Source organism: Falco biarmicus, chromosome 2, assembly GCF_023638135.1.
Source record: "Falco biarmicus isolate bFalBia1 chromosome 2, bFalBia1.pri, whole genome shotgun sequence".
Lineage (NCBI taxonomy): Eukaryota > Metazoa > Chordata > Aves > Falconiformes > Falconidae > Falco > Falco biarmicus.
This window is the reverse complement of record NC_079289.1, coordinates 18,290,681-18,302,281: the sequence shown is the minus strand read 5'-3', so window position 1 is coordinate 18,302,281 and position 11,601 is coordinate 18,290,681. Positions and strand designations below refer to the sequence as shown.

Here is an 11,601-nt window from a genome sequence, read left to right as displayed (position 1 = left end):
GACTTCCCTATGTTCCATTCTAAGGGGATATTGTTTAATCTTCACAGGTATTGTCCCTTGTTTAACTGTTATCAGAGTGGCATTTTTCGCTTTTCCCAGTATTTCTGAGGCCCATAGCCCTGGATATATTTGATTCTGGACCTCCTCAAGCACTCCCAAGCTAGCAGGAATATTTATGAGGGCCAGCCTTAAGATTTCAATTAATTGGTCATCTCCCACCCAGAGTTCCACTTTTCCTTTTTTGAACTGTATTTCTGTCTCTAATTGCTTTAATAGGTCTCGTCCCAATAGAGGCCTTGGCAAATTAGGCATATATAAGAATTTGTGTATCCCCAATTGTTTCCCTCGTTTAAACTGAAGAGGTTTTAAAAAGTATGCCTTTTCACTGTGGCCAGTAGCTCCCCTTACCATTACAAGGTCATCATCTACAGGTGTCATTGCTTGATTTAAAACAAAAAACATTGTTCCAGCGTCAACTAAAAACTCTACATGTTGTTGCTGTCTCCCTAGCTCTAATATGACCAGTTGAACCACTAGGATAGATTCCCCAGGTCTCCATCAATCTTCTTTAACCTATGTCTGTATCCTTCCTCTCCCTTTCCATCTCTCTGGACACTCGTTTTTCCAATGTCCCCTCCGTTTACACCACGCACATTGGTCCCTTTCCAAAGGTTTCCTAAATTCCCTAACCCCTTTGATTTCCTGTAACACTGCTCTCCACATTTGCACTGTTTTTATTTGGTCCTGCTTTTCCCTATTGTTAAATGTTCTCCATGCCTCCTCTAGTAAAGTTTCCAAATCTCTACTTTTTGCTGGCCCCAGTTTTTTAAAGTTTCTCTGGATATCGGTTGCTGACTGTGCAACAAATAGAGACACTAGCTGTTGAATTCCTATCTCTGACCACGGGTCTAGAGAAGTATTCCTCATAGCATCCCGTAATCTGTCTAAGAATTCCGAGGGGGTTTCCTCCGGACCTTGTTTAACTGCATGCAAGGCTAACCAATTAATTGTTTTTGGGATAGCCTGCTCCATTCCCTTTACGACCCAGTCTCTGTAGGCATTTAGCAATTCTCTGTGGTCCCTGTTGTTGCAGTCCCAATGTGGATCTTGTAAGGGAAAGTGTTCTTTTACATCCTCTCCCCTGCTCTTAAGTTGACCACTGGCCAGGTCTTCAGCCTTTTTTAATATTAGCTGCCTCTCAGTTTCTGTCATACAGTGTAGTAATAATTGAATATCATTCCAATCAAGATCATGCTGTTTTATCAGAAAGTTCAAACATTTACTCACACCTACAGGATCATTTCGGTAGTTTTCTGCCATCTTTTCCCATACTGTAAGATCAGACAAAGATAAGGGAACCCTTATCAAGATGGGACGCCTATATGGTCCCACTGCTTCTCCTAAGGGTGTTTGTGTCGCCACATGTTCTCTTTTACTTTTGGTGTGAGAGGATACTGGCCTATTCGGAGGGATACCCAAATCAGAGTCATCACTTTCTCTCTGTTGTGCCTGTACTGGCAGTTTATAACACTCTGGCAGGTCTTCCACCCCGGGATTCTTTGTTTTCTCCAACTTTGTACACCTGTGCCCTATGCTACAAGCCGAACAACATCTCAACTTTTCTTTTCCACCTTTCTTACTCTCTTTCTCTGAAGCAAAGACCATTGGGTCCTGTGGTGTTATTAGTCCACAGTTTATTTGGTATTCAGGGTGATTTCGGACAGTAAAGAACATGTCAGCATATGCTACTTCATCCCACTTTTCCTCCCTCCTTAAAAACAACATTAATTGTACTAAGGTATTATAATTCAGTGTCCCGTTAAAGGACCATTTTTCTCCATCATCCAGTTTGTATAAAGGCCACCAATGATTACAATACTTTATCAAAGTTTTCTTATTCACACTCCCATCTGATGGTCCTCCTATTTCCTTCCAATGTGCTAGAACGCAGCCCAAAGGGCTCTTTTTCACTATTCCACGGCTCTGTTTACCTCCCATAATAGTTGTTTGGAAATTACCGTCTTTGTCGTGCCCTGCAAAACTTCCTTTCTTCGTCGCCTTGGCTAATTAAAGGGGACGGCTCAATTAAACCGACCACAGCGCCTTATCCAAGGCAGGAGGTGGCGTGCTCGCCCCACAGCAAACGTACCTGAATTCGAGACAATTCCCAAGATAAAACTCCTGCCTCCCGTTTGGAGAAATAACGTACTTACACCATTTTTACGCACTTAGCAGGAACAGACAGACAACAGTGGTGACAAACCGGGCAAGCGCCGTGTGTGTTCCAGCGGAGGGGCTGCGCTATGCCTGCCCTGCACTCCCTCCGCACTTTCCTACCGGTTCTTTACACTTCCTAAATGCCCCACATCAGCTGCTCAAGCTCGCCCGAGCGCTCGCTATCCCAGTCAGAGCAGTTTCCCTGACATCGCATATACCAAAAATCCTTCCCAAATTCTACCCAAACATCTTGGTTTACAATTAAAACAGCCAAAAGCAAACACCGGGTTACACGAAAAGTCTCGAGGACCACGTCTAGAACACCAAAAAGCGGTGTTTGATTCACGTTAACGCTGTTCCGGGGTCTGTCACACGCTTCGCTCGTCTCGGCCGCTCTCCCCGTGGAGGACCCGAGACGGCGGGTCGGAGCTGCACACCCGCTCCGCGGGGCTGCGCCTCACCTACTCACCGCCCGCACCTACTCACCGCCCGCAGCAGCCTCACCTTGTCCCTGTCCCGGCGGGGGTAACAACCGCGGATCGCGACTCCGCACTCGCGTCGCTAGCAGCCGCACGTCTCAGCCACTCACACAAAGGGCCGTTTCGGCCATTCATTCACCCGTTCCAAAATACCGACTTCGAGTCACTTACAGAAATCATAAACCATTAACCGTTCGCCAGAGGTCTTTTAACGTGATCAACGTGAATCAGAATGCCACGTATGGGACCAAGTCTTACAACGGATGACAAAATGGCCAAACCGCACCGCTCCGGAAAAAACCCGTTACCCCTCGGGCCCCCTCCCTCTACCGCAGCGAGGAGAGTGCCCAAACTCCCATCCCCAGCCTCTCCAGGGGCCAGCACCAGCGCTCTACCTCGCCTAGGACATCTCCTCACGGCTTACAGCTATCCCCAACCCAACTGCAACACACCCGGCCCGCCGATGGTCCCTGCGGTGATCTGGGTGCCCAGGGGAGTCCTCCCGAGAAATCTCGGGGGCGCCCAGAAAAGCCCCGTGCTCAGCAGGTCCCACAGCCGGACAGAAAAGGTCCCACCTGAGGTGCCAAAGCGACGGAATCAAACCTCGCCACCCGTGGAAGGTTACACAGCAGGGATGTTTGCTGCAGCGCCGCGTGCAAGGGGCAGCACCCCTCCTAACGCGCACGCCTCTCTCAGCGCACATTTATAAAGCTCGGCTGGTTTGCTCCGCCCAGTCTGCACCTCCTGACGGGTTACTGGTTAGTTTCTTTCTCACTTCGGTTTAAAGGTACAGCTCCCCGAGCGGGGATCCGCCTCCCTCGGGGGGGGCCGTTTCAGTAGGAGGTCGCGATCTCCCACTACCACGATTACCTCATACCCTAGTACCCTTGAGTCTTACTTCTTCAGCAGTTTGGTGGGGTTTTTTTGTTGGTGTTTATTTTTCGTTTTGCAGTTAGCACGTCCTTGTCAGAAGGCTCCATATTCACATTCTGGTTGAGCTCACCTACACCTGTGCTGATATTGTATGAATTCGCTGTAGGATAGAATAAATCTTGTAGTTAAAACGTAATGAATATAATATATATGACATCCTCCAGTGTATTCTTGTAATGCTATCCTGTTATCCTTCTACCTTTGTTGAAACCTAAGCTAACAACCTGTTATCTGTTGTCCTTCTGTTATGTTCAAACTTAAGCTAAAATACCCCAGTGGGGGGAAAGACAAATAAAGCGAGAATTGGTTGAAACTGGTTCTGCAGGTTTGGAAAACAGCAAACTGGGCCAGCTCAGCATTTTCTGGTAAAACGTGAAAGGTACACCCTGAGGAAGAGCTAAGGCCTTCCTCCCAAAGACCAACTCCCACGTCCCGAGGACCCCTGCCCACAACTCTTGGAAGAATTTGCACAAGCTGATTCACAGGTCAAAACCAGATTTGTAGTGACTAAATATTCTTTATTGGCAGCGCCGGGTGTACGGAGATCGTACACACCCGGAGGGGCAGATTACCTTGTATTTATATAATAAAGCAATGAATATACAATTAACGCCTATACATATTCATTACTTGAACCCGCCTACTCTTGCTTCGTATGCTAATTAGCTTATCAGTCTTTTACGCTTGTGCAGATTCTTCCGAAAATTGTGGGCCGGGGTCTTTAGAATGTGGGCAGTGGTCTGTGGAAGGAAGGCCGAAGGTCTTCCTCATGGTGTACTTTTCACCTTAGGTCTCAAAAGTGATGAGTTGGCAGACTTGTTGAAATCTTTCCCAGTGTTTTTACATTATCCCTCATAATTCTACTCAAGGACATCCTGTTTTGAAGAGGTCCCGTTATCTCCTTGGTAGAACAGCTTGCTTTGCAGATAAGGAGGACAGCTTGCTTTGCAGACATTTCGCAATTTCCTCGCCAAAATAGTCTATATAATCTTTCAGACATTTTAACCCCTTTGTTGCTACACAATTACAGGCTCACTGATTCACATTAAAATGAATACTCGTTTATGAATACAAACTTGACTATATTATTTAAAGCTTACTCACATCAAAGCACAAAAGACTGATAAGCTAATTAACACACGAAGCGAGAAAAGGCAGGTTTAGGTAATGACTATGTATAGACGTTAATTGAATAGTCATTGTTTTATGGTATAAATATAAAATAGTTAGTTAATTTAGACATGCACCTTAGGTGGAAGGATCCCCCGTGCATCCAGCGCTGCCAATAAAGGATACTTAGTCTATAAGAAATTTTGATTACGTTCTTTAAATCAGGCCCAGGCCGCGGCGGGGCGGGCGGGCTCGCCGGAGCGGCCTGCAGGAGCGGGCTGCAAACTAGGACCACGCGTGGCAATCAGTTAGCTGAGGGGAATGTGCTCGAGCTTGTCTAGACAACAATTAACATGATGGGGCATGTTTGCAGAGCACAGGGGACTGGGAGACGGATGGCGCCAAGTAAAGGTAACACCTTGCTGTTAATTGCTGGTAGTTAACCACCAATCAGGGATTGCCTAGTATGCAATGCTTAGCTTCAAGAACCAATCTGTTTAAAACGCGCAGCTTCTGAAAGTGTATAAAAACTCGTGCTTCTGTACAATAAATTGACGTTTGCTTGCATCAAGCTGCGTCCCGTCTCTTCATTCGCCGGGGCGGCCCGGGCTGCGAGCCGCGCTCTGCGGGACCCGCTCGGCCAGGGCTGCCGCCTCCCGCCGGGCCGGCCGGGTGCGCGCGGGCGCGCCGCGGGGCACGCTGGGAAGTGGAGTCTCCCAGCGACAGGGCCCACTGTGCCGTCAGCGCCGGGGAACAAACGTCTCCGGGAAGCTGCAGGTGAGCTCTGGGTGGGGCACGCCGGGCAGCCAGGTGTCACCCGAGCAGCGGGCAGTGCGGGCTGTCACCGAGCAGCGGGCGGTGCGGGCTCCAACATGGGGAGCAGGCACTGCAAGGTGGCACCTGCTCCTGAGGAGAAGGAGGGAAAAGCAGACCTGCCGGACCCGGCGGGGCACGGAGATGGGCCGGAGCCCGGCGACGAGATCGAGCCGCCGCAGCCGGGCCAGGAGCCGAAGCCGCCGGAGCCCGGCGACGAGCCGCAGCCGGGCCAGGAGCCGAAGCCGCCGGAGCCCGGCCACGAGCCGCAGCCGGGCCAGGAGCCGAAGCCGCCGGAGCCCGGCGACGAGCCGCAGCCGGGCCAGGAGCCGAAGCCGCCGGAGCCCGGCGACGAGCCGCAGCCGGGCCAGGAGCCGAAGCCGCCGGAGCCCGGCGACGAGCCGCAGCCGGGCCAGGAGCCGAAGCCGCCGGAGCCCGGCGACGAGCCGCAGCCGGGCCAGGAGCCGAAGCCGCCGGAGCCCGGCCACGAGCCGCAGCCGGGCCAGGAGCCGAAGCCGCCGGAGCCCGGCCACGAGCCGCAGCCGGGCCAGGAGCCGAAGCCGCCGGAGCCCGGCCACGAGCCGCAGCCGGGCCAGGAGCCGAAGCCGCCGGAGCCCGGCGACGAGCCGCAGCCGGGCCAGGAGCCGAAGCCGCCGGAGCCCGGCGACGAGCCGCAGCCGGGCCAGGAGCCGAAGCCGCCGGAGCCCGGCCACGAGGCGGGGCCCGGCGATGGGCCGAGCACGTCGCGGCACGGCGATGGGCCGGGCCTCCAGGGCGGCCGCGCAGGCTGGGCGATCCCTGGCTGCTGGCGCCGCTGGTGGGCGAAGCTAAGGCGGCCCAGGCGCGGGGCGGGCGTGGCGGACGGCAGCGGCAGAGCTGGCTGGCGGTGGGCAAGAAGAAGGTGAGGGGCGGCGGGGGCCGGGGCGGGCCGGCGGTGCCGTGGGTCTGCCGGGTTCGGTTTGGCGGTTTTCCCTTCCCCTGGCCTCCCCCACACCCTTTTTTGGGGTTTTTTGGTCTCATTTTACTTAGTTCCCCGCCCTTGGTTTTCTCCCAGTCCGCCCGGCGGCGTATGTGAAAGTCCTGGGGAGGGGAAAGTGTCCTGGAGCGGTTCAGGCTTCCGTTTTGGCATTCTGCCAATAACGGGTCCTTCTTTCCCCACCTGGAGGCCGAGGCGCGGCCCGGCCCGGCCCGGCGGGGGGCCGGAGGGCGGGCTGCGGGCTGGGGAAACGGGCAGTTGACCGAACTGCCAGGGGCTCGCTTGCCTGGGGGCTTCACCCTGCTGGAGCACAAACGATTCGGCTCGGAAGTCCCAGCCGAATTCAAGCGAATGGCTTATCAGACTAGCTTCTCCTGGGTGAAGCGGGTGCGATTGAAAAATCCGTTGTAGGTTGCTTCTCCCCTTAGTTCACAGTGACTACGCTGCTTGTATTAACGTGGCGTTTGTAAGGATTGTAATTTTCCTTCTCAAAATCTTTCACAGAGGGGGAGATCTTACTGTCAGGTGTTGATGTTTCACTTAACATTCAGATTTAATTGCCCTTTATTCATTTTTCCTTAATGCTCTTAGTTATAACCCTAAAAAAACCCCACCCCAAGATACTTCTTTTCATCTCCTTGTAGTTGCAGGACGGAGTATCAAGTCGTTTCCCAAAAACTCTTAGCTGTATACAAAAGTTGAACACTCATCACATTAGATCTTATGTTAGGCTTTTCTGGATGTGTTTTGATTTTTATTTTTCTTCCCCTGGAGCGACAAACTCATTGAAGAGCATTTCTCTTGGTCTTTTTAGCCAGTGGAGTTGGGGCTGGGGGGTTGACATCATTCTCACGGAAGGCATATTCTGTTTGGATTTCAGATCATTATTATTATTTTTCACAGCTGAAGGAGTATTAGCAGAAGAAGAGCCCTGGAGCAGCTTCAGGAACTAAGAAAAAACGCAAAACTAAAGACGACGGTCGGCCCGAGACTCCCACGGGCGATGACCAGCAGCCTCCAGAGAATGTGAGTGCCTCGGTCTTTGTCCCAGCTCATTTGCTACCTCCTTGCTCTTTGGTTTTCTGAACAGCGTGACTAGCGCCGGGAGATGGTTATGCGGGTGTAATAGATGACTGGCGCAGCTGCCTGTATCGCCAGCACGCGGAGCGTGCCACAATAGTTAGCAGCTACCGCTACTGGACATCACCGTGAGTTGGAGCACTTTAAGGTTGCAACATGGATCGTGTGGGAGGTTACTATCAGGGGAAAGGCTATGCAGAAGTGGAGTGTTAACATTTTGCCATAACTTTTTGATTTTTCTTGGCAGTTGTCAAATCAGGCAGGGAGTCTGGATGCAAAGCAGCAGTTGCAGGTGGCACTGGAGGAGAAGGCAGGCCTGGAAACCCAGGTTGCTCAGGGGTTGTACGAAATGACATTCAAATCTTCATGTCTGTAAAGAAACTTGCGTGGCAGAAGAATGCAGCCTGAGCTTTGCGTTAACACTGGTTTCTTCAGGCTTTATCCCTGAAGCAGTCGCTGCCAAATTTATTTAGCCAATACGATTTTCTTTGTGTTTAATTTTGTTTTGAACAGCTCTCTGAGTCCGTTCACCAGCTCCAGGCAGAAAGAGAGCAGTATGTAGAGAAAGTGAAGGTGTGGAGCATTTGGCAGCAGTAGGTGCAGCAGCTCTCTGAACAGGTAACACCAGGGGCAGCATCACAGCTGCTTTAGACAAACACAGGCAGGAGTGAATGCACCATGAACGTTTTTTTAACTTTTACGGTGTGGCCTTGCAGGTCCATGCAAATGGCAGACGAGAAGGAGGAGCATGTGGCCTGCGGAGATGATGACGTGGACTCCTGAGTTCGACCAGAAGACCTTTTATTAGTCCAGAACCCACGCTTATAATATCCTCGTTTGCTGTTCACGCGCCCCATACTAAAATATCCTTGGTTAATCAATACTGTTCACGCACTTCTTGGCCACGTATAATTGGTTTATTACTAAGCTGCAAATGCACTGAACTTCTTGCATTTTTTTTCTCTCTTCTTTCTTATCTCTGCGGGTTTCATGTTCTCAGCCAGCCGCCGAGATGTGGCATCGCGCATCTGCTCTGGCCTTGCTTCATTATCCGTCTTCCTTCCAGGCGTTCAGCCAACCTTATCTTACTTTCTCTCTTCTTTAGCCTTCAAGGCCCTTCACAGGCATCGTGGCCTCCAGCACTGGCCATAAAGCTCTCTACAATTCCCCCGTCTTTATTTTGAACAGAAACAACATTAGAGGTTAAACTACTTTTGAATCATAGATCTTACACAGTTTGGCATACAGGGAAAAATGGTCAATAAAACTACAATTACCAATAGCAATATTCCTCCGCGTGTTGTAAACTCCTGCAACCATCTGGTGGTTCCCCAAGACTTTAAAAGATTCCGCAACCAATCTCCCAATAGTTCCTGCTGTAAGCCCTGTGACATGTCGTTCAGTTTTTGTAACTGACTGTGAATCGACGCGGAATGGCCCGAAAGGTTCATACAACACATTCCTTAGCGCTGTGCACTGTAGGCTGCTGCAGAGGAACGAAGCTGGGTTAATCAGCACTGACAATGTACAGCTGTGGGCTGGCTTCAGGGGCGGTGGGTTGGCTGGTGTAGACAAGGTGCAGCTGTGGCTGGTTCTGTGAAGCGGTTGGGCAGCCGAGGAAGAGAGGGGAGGAAGAAGCAGAGAGGGTGAGCGTGCCCTGGATGAGGTGAGACTAGAAGGCAGCAGAGGGACTGCCATGGAGAGTGTGATGGTAAAAGACCTGGTTGCAGCTGGCTCGTTTGGAGAGTGCTGTGACAGGCCACACTCTGCTGTTCACTTGCCTTCTACAGGTGAGATCACATCCCTCCTTCCTTTCTGTCTCATCCTGGTTTCTTCTCGTGCTCCCTCAAAGTTATGTGACTCTTTGCTGCAGGTTCTCAGCTGCACATTATCGATGTCGAAACAACCCACTGTCTCTGGTCTCTACAATTCACCCCTGTTTGTGGTTTTTGGTTTTGTTTCTTTGCTGGTTTGGGTTTTTTTTGTAAAAGGTTGCTTTACCATGTTATGGAATTGTCATCCCTTTTTCTTTTATTTTCTGTCTCATTACTTAATTACGAATTTTAGCCTTCTTTTATGTGCACGTTTGTACATTTCAGTCGGGTTCACAAAATGTTAAACTTGTTATCGGTGCATTTCCTACAGAGGTCAACATACAGGTTTATGATTATTTATAAGAACATGCAATAAGCTATGGAAGTGTTATGAAAATATTTTTCAGAAACTTCTAATCAAATAAACGAGCATGAGAAATTGTGTTTAACTTGTAAATTCTATATGTAAGCTGTTAAGAAACATTTTCTCTCCTAAAATGAGAAGATAAAACCTACTTAAAAGCTCTTGAAATCTTGCCCTTGGGCGAGTGTTCAGCTGTGCCTCCATTCTAAAGCATGGAAGTGGAAGTTGCGTAGAGCAAAGTTTCACTTTAAATCGACTGTTACTGCTGCTTCTCAAAGAACCTGGAAGCACACAATGAAGGCTTGGAACTAAGCAAACAGCTGAATGGACACCTCTAGATTGTTACTGGAATTAAATGTAGAAGTTAACTCTTAACAGTTTCTCAAAACGTTCTGGTTGCTTTGTGTTGGTGGTTTGTATCTAGATAGATATAGAAAACTATACACAAACAGGGAAATAAAAAAATGCTTAAAAAAAATAGGGAAAGATAAGAGTATACAGGATTTATAGCTTAGTCCCTTTTTTTTTTTTAAATTGTAGAGAAACTATTACCTGAACATGCAGTACATCCACAACTCTGAATTAATACCGGTTTGTAGTGTGATATAGTCCTGTATGAACCATAAATCAACTATGTGTTAAATCACTCTTCTCCATCGCTGTTGTCACGATCTTTGAGCTTCGTAACAATGCCTAGGTCACAATCCTTTAGCTTAGGGAACTTCAGCAGGTGAAAATGCAAACATCTATTTCTAATACAAGTTTGCAGAATGCAGTTTAGCCACAAGACACTTTATGGAGAGATATTACGTTGTATGGTGTATAATCTATGAGAAGTGGGAAAATGGTGTTCCTGAAGGAAAACACTTCTCTAGATCGTTACTTTGGACCGGGTTTTGCACCTGCTGTACCGCAAGAATCCCCTAAGCAGTGATGTATCTTTGTGGACTTTGAGATATCTGTGTGATTAGGTTTAAACTTAACACGCAACCTGATTTCAAGTATAACTCTAGGCACAAGTGTGGGAAAGAGCATGCTGTCAGGACACAATCTTTCTCACTTACAAGGTATCAAATGGTATGTTACTCAAGTTAAAGTCTAACTTCTACGACAACTTCATTTTCGCCAAAGGAGCTGCAGATAAGTACACAAACTAATGCAGCTCAACTGAAGTTTCACCGCTGCAACGGAGTACAGAATGCTTTTCCCACCGGCCTTAAAGGTTGTGGTGGTGGTGACGAAGGTGTGACAGAGATTTGACTTTTAACCCAAAACAAATTTTCAGCTGTGTTAAATTCACCTGTATGCAAAGAACACTTTATTCCTTCTGAGGCAACAGCTGAGGATTTGAACCGTCTGTTTTCACCTTGAGCTGTTCCCAGTTTAGAGGTTATGAAAAAAAGAAATAATTCAAAAGGTATTCTGTCAATATGCTGATGCAGTTGCATGTCAAATTCTGGTCAAACTGAAATAGAGTTATGTTCTAGCGTTCATATATAGGTAGCACTCCATTACAGCTTATGAACAAATTCAGAAGTTCATCTTATCTCACATTTCTTGGAATTCGATTAGGCTGCAGTCTTATTATTAAAGTAACTTCTTTTTTTTTTTTTTTTTTTAATGCAACCAGAGACACTTTACTGTAACAGAGAAGCCCGTATTTACATCTCTGAGCCCGAACACAAACCGCAGCTGCACGTACCACCAGGCTCAGGGCAGAAATCATTCACGCAGTTACATAGCTGTGTACCACTAGACGCATGCAGACACCTATTTGTCACTAGATAACACGTTCATCTCTCCTCCTCTCCTTCA

General features: G+C 48.9%; 1 long non-coding RNA gene across 2 annotated transcripts; it reads left to right on the top strand.

Annotated features, from left to right (window-relative positions):
- The first annotated feature begins 6,298 nt into the window (after positions 1 to 6,298).
- LOC130145158 (uncharacterized) lies at positions 6,299 to 8,487 on the top strand. 2 transcript variants are annotated; one of them, XR_008820391.1, is made up of 3 exons: positions 6,299 to 6,453; positions 7,432 to 7,736; positions 8,122 to 8,487. It is a non-coding gene; the product is annotated as an uncharacterized LOC130145158 (long non-coding RNA). The 2 variants fall into 2 exon arrangements; XR_008820390.1 differs by having other exon boundaries at positions 6,308 to 6,453; positions 7,432 to 7,554.
- The last annotated feature ends 3,114 nt before the right edge of the window (positions 8,488 to 11,601 follow it).